Genomic DNA, 5,902 nt, shown 5'->3' on the forward strand with positions numbered 1-5,902 from the left:
CTGTGCCTTGGACATATTTGAGATTTAGAGATACGATGAATTGAGATATGTTTTGAGATTTGGTTATAGAGATACGATGAGTGTCTTCAGGAGGAGGTTGGAAGGTTAGATATGGTATCATATAATGTTTTTGAGGTAGGTCCTTAGAGATGTCAAGGTTATTTTGATATCAAGGTTTACTTTTTTATTGGAACTGTCGTTTTATGAAGACTTAGAGTAGTCAAGGACTAGTGATGAAATTTTGACTAGTTGTTCAGTCACTGAATAATTATTTATGGTCATTAGAATGCACAAGGTTGTAACACCTCTAGGCAGAGACACCTTGCTTCTCATTCTGAAGCAAGATCTTCATCCAGAAGCAACCTACCCATCCACAAATACCTTGTTTCTAATCCAAAAGCGAGAACCTTCATATAGAAGTAGGACCTCTATCCACAAACACCTGATGGACCATCCAAAAGCAAGAATTGTCACCCAGAAGCAGTACATCCATTCGCAAACACCTGGTGGACCATCCAAAAGCGAGAACCTTCCTCCAGAAGCAGCTCCATCCACAAACACCTTGTCTATCCTCCAAAAGTAGTAATCTCCATCCACAAGCAACATACCCATCCACAAATACCTTGTTTCTAATCCAAAAGCAAGAACCTTGATATAGAAGTAGGACCTCTATCCACAAACACCTGATGGACCATCCAAAAGCAAGAATCTTCACCCAGAAGCAGTACATCCATTCGCAAACACCTGGTGGACCATCTAAAAGCAAGAACCTTCCTCCAGAAGCAGCATCTCCATCCATAAACACCTTGTCTATCCTCCAAAAGTAGAAATCTCTATCCACAAGCAACATACCCATCCACAAACACCTTGTTTCACTTCTAAAGGCAAGATCTTGACCCAGAAGTGACATGTCTGACTAGAAACACCTCATTTCTCAAAATCAATACATCTGTCCACAGGTAGCTAGTGCGTCATCCAAAAGCAACCTTCATTCTAAAGCAAAACATCCATCCACAAACACCTCGTTTCACTTCTAAAGGTAAGATCTTGACCCAGAAGGAATATCTTCATCACAAACACCTGGTGTCCCATCCAAAGGACCTCCATTTATACCTTGCTCATTCTCGATAAGTGGAAGTCTCCATCCACAAGCTACACTGCTCAAAAGAAATATGGCATAGAAAAATTTTAGGCAAAAATTGACCAAATTTGACTGATGATAACTCCGTGAAAAATCATTGCAAATTTATGCTCTTTTTTTTTAAATTAAAGCTTGAGATCTCTACTTTAAGACCCTGTAGTTCGATTTTAGATGTGATGCATCCCTACCACAATAACACTGTAAATGTGAGGCCATGTTTGCAATATTGAAAATTACGAAGTTTGACAAAATGCATGGACTTGCCACATTTTTTTTTGGTGATACTGTTTACAGCAGCATAAAGTACAAACCTTCATCTTTAATTTCCAGTATGTGGAAAACCGCTGCCATTTTTTTCCGCAAAGATACAGAACTTTAAAGAAACCCTTGCATTTATGGCATATACCGCTGGCATTAGCATTACCCGATATGCACCTCAGAGAGATTGCTGGACAGATTTTGTACATCATATGGCTCTGACAAGAGCCCTTTTTTTTTGTGTATTTCTGTGTGATTATCTGTGAGTGTGTATGTTTGAATTCTGATAACGCGTGTTTCCTCCGCGTTGTTGAATGACCCCTTGTAGCGGATTACTTATGTTAATGTAAGCACTAATTTCTTCCTGTGGCATGTAATTCCAAATTTGAGTTAAGACTTGCGACAAGTCTTACAAATTGACAGGTTGTCTTACTAAATTTCTATACGGTTCAGATCTGGATTTACTGCAGGGTGTGGAAGTAATCGAATTGAATTGGGACTGCAAAATTCGAGAATGATTCTCAACGAGGCTTTTCGACGATAATTCATACACACACATACATAGATACTCACACCCAAATACACACAAAAAAAGCTCTTGTCAGAGCCATATTATGTGCAAAATCTGTCCAGCAACTTTTCCGAGGTGCATATCGGGTAATGCTAATGCCAGCGGTATATGCTATAAATGCAAGGGTCTCTTTAAAGTTCTGTATCTTTGCGGAAAAAAATGGCAGCGGTTTTCCACATACTGGAAATTAAAGATGAAGGTTTGTACTTTATGCTGCTGTAAACAGTATCACCAAAAAAAAATGTGGCAAGTCCATGCATTTTGTCAAACTTCATAATTTTCAATATTGCAAACATGGCTTCACATTTACAGTGTTATTGTGGTAGGGATGCATCAAATCTAAAATCGAACTACAGGGTCTTAAAGTAGAGATCTCAAGCTTTAATTAAAAAAAAAGAGTATAAATTTGCAATGATTTTTCACGGAGTTATCATCAGTCAAATTTGGTCAATTTTTGCCTAAAATTTTTCTATGCCATATTTCTTTTGAGCAGTGTATATACCTATCTACAACCTTGTATTCCATCTAGACTTGCAACATCTGTGTCCACAAATATGTCCTCCACATAGAAATACGTCCTCCCCAAGAGTAGGACCTCTTCTAGCACCTAGATCCAAAAGGTTCTCTATCCAAAAGTAGGACCTTCCTCAAGTATCACCTACATCTAGAAGTCCTCCATCCAAAGTAGGACCTCTATCAAGTATCACCTAGATCCAGAAGTCCTCCATCCAAAAGTCCTTCATCCAAAAGTCCTCCATCCAAAAGTCCTCCATCCAAAAGCTAGTCCTTGCTAAGTAGACCTAGATCCAAAAGTCCTCCATCCAAAAGCTAGTTCTCCCTTAGTATTTAGGTCCAAAATTCCTCCATCCAAAAGTCCTCCATCCAAAAGCTAGTCCTTCCTAAGTAGACCTAGGTCCAAAATTCATCCATCCAAAAGCTAGTCCTTCCTCAGTAGCCCTAGATTCAAAAGTCCTTCATCCAGAAGTCCTCCATCCAAAAGTCCTCCATCCAAAAGCTATTCCTTCTTAAGTAGCCCTAGATCCGAAAGTCCTCCATCCAGAAGTCCTCCATCCAAAAGTCCTCCATCCAAAAGTCCTCCATCCAAAAGTCCTCCATCCAAAAGTCCTCCACCCAAAAGTCCTCCATCGAAAAGTCCTCCAACCAAAAGTCCCCTATCCAAAAGTCCTCCACCCAAAAGTCCTCCATCCAAAAATCCCCCATCCAAAACTCCTCCAACCAAAATCTAGTCCTCCCCAACTAAACCTACATCCACTCCTCCCTCCAAAAGCACCTCTCCCCCCAAAAACACATCAACTCCATAAAGAACGCATCAAGAATCCAGCAACCCGAATTTTTCCATGAAACTGAAGAAGTCCTCGAGAGCAAAGTCAGCGGCATTCATTGAGAGACTCCTCGGCGCACGCAAGAACCGATGAATGAAAACAATTCGTGACTGCTGTCCCGTTAATGAATGACTCCCGGTGGTGGTGGCGGCGATGGTGGTGGTGGCGATGGCGGTGGTGGTGGCTCTGTTGGTTTCGAATCGGCCGCGAGCTAATTAGTAGAAGCTTGCGGATCGCCACAATAACTCAACGTCCTTTACGAGCACGGGCCGCACGTGATTTCCGTAAGTTAAATGGAGAAGGTGACGTCGTCTGGAATCAACTGTACACCTCGTTCTATCAAGGTGACGCCGTTTTGCTGGCGAGCTTGTCACCGGACGTATTAGGACGAACGTGTGCCAGCTGATTTACTACTCTTCTCTTTTCTTACGATTCTTACGATTCTTTTGGTCGACGGGGATTTTTGGGTTTTAGGGTGCTTTGGTTAGCGATTTTTCGGCGGGGTTCTTATTGATTTTGCGACGGTAGGTTATTAGAGGATTAGGAATTTGGGGATTTGGGGATTTGGAGATTTGGGGATTTGGGGATTTGGGTGTTGGGGATATAGGGATTTGAGGGTTTGGCAATTTGGGGATTTGGGAATTTGGAGGTTTGACAGTTTGGGGATTTAGAAATTTGGGGGGTTGAGAATTTGGGGATTTAGAAATTTGGGAATTTGAGAATTTGGGGATTTAGAAATTTGGGAATTTGAGAATTTGGAAATTTGAGATTTTAGAGATTTGAAAATTTGGAAATTTGAGAATTTTGTGATTTGGAAATTTAGAAATTTGGTAACATGAGAATTTGGTGATTTAGAAATTTGGAGATTTGAGATTTGGGGAAATAGAAATTTAGAAATTTGAGAATTTGGGAATTTAGAAATTTGTAAAATTAGAAATTTGAGATTTGAAGATTTGGAAGTTTGGGAATTTGGAAATTTGAGAATTTGAGAATTTGAGAATTTGAAAATTTGAGAATTTGAAAATTTGAGTATTTGAGGATTTGAGATTTTGGTATGTTATGGGTACGTTTTGAGTATGTTAGGTTATTGAGTATGTTATTGGAACCTTAGAGTATGTTATGTTATAGGGAGCTTAGGGTATTGTTATGGAAAGTGTATGTGGATATTCGTATGTGTGTATTGTCCACATTGACATACACAGTATATTTTGCAAACCTTGATAATAAATATATATATATTAACTAACGAGTAATGTCAGGATTTACTGATATGTGACTAGCAAGTTTAGTTGCTAGTGTTATTGTACTGACCATATGTGAATGATGTGGATGTATTCCTCCATATTGTTTACATTGGAAGTTTGACATAGTTTATTTTTTGTAAATCTTGATCATAAATGAATATATTATAACAGAATTTATACATATTATAAAACGAGATTGTGGGCGTCATGATTTGTTCATATACATAGGTTATATATGACGATAAAGTATGGGGTGTTGTTATAGTGACCATATGTGAATGATGTGGATTCTTCATTCAAGTTTTCAGACATGAACATGTGATTAATAAAATATTTTTGATGAATTATTGAGACTTGTTAAATTTATTGAAATCCTGTCGATTATAAATAATGGGGAATTTGGGGATTTGGGGATTTGGGGGTTTGGGTGTTGGGGATATAGGGATTTGAGGGTTTGACAGTTTGGGGATTTAGAAATTTGGGGGGTTGAGAATTTGGGGATTTAGAAATTTGGGAATTTGAGAATTTGGGGATTTAGAAATTTGGGAATTTGAGAATTTGGAAATTTGAGATTTTAGAGATTTGAAAATTTGGAAATTTGAGAATTTTGTGATTTGGAAATTTAGAAATTTGGTAACATGAGAATTTGGTGATTTAGAAATTTGGAGATTTGAGATTTGGGGAAATAGAAATTTAGAAATTTGAGAATTTGGGAATTTAGAAATTTGTAAAATTAGAAATTTGAGATTTGAAGATTTGGAAGTTTGGGAATTTGGAAATTTGAGAATTTGAGAATTTGAGAATTTGAAAATTTGAGAATTTGAAAATTTGAGTATTTGAGGATTTGAGATTTTGGTATGTTATGGGTACGTTTTGAGTATGTTAGGTTATTGAGTATGTTATTGGAACCTTAGAGTATGTTATGTTATAGGGAGCTTAGGGTATTGTTATGGAAAGTGTATGTGGATATTCGTATGTGTGTATTGTCCACATTGACATACACAGTATATTTTGCAAACCTTGATAATAAATATATATATATTAACTAACGAGTAATGTCAGGATTTACTGATATGTGACTAGCAAGTTTAGTTGCTAGTGTTATTGTACTGACCATATGTGAATGATGTGGATGTATTCCTCCATATTGTTTACATTGGAAGTTTGACATAGTTTATTTTTTGTAAATCTTGATCATAAATGAATATATTATAACAGAATTTATACATATTATAAAACGAGATTGTGGGCGTCATGATTTGTTCATATACATAGGTTATATATGACGATAAAGTATGGGGTGTTGTTATAGTGACCATATGTGAATGATGTGGATTCTTCATTC

Source organism: Megachile rotundata, chromosome 11, assembly GCF_050947335.1.
Source record: "Megachile rotundata isolate GNS110a chromosome 11, iyMegRotu1, whole genome shotgun sequence".
Lineage (NCBI taxonomy): Eukaryota > Metazoa > Arthropoda > Insecta > Hymenoptera > Megachilidae > Megachile > Megachile rotundata.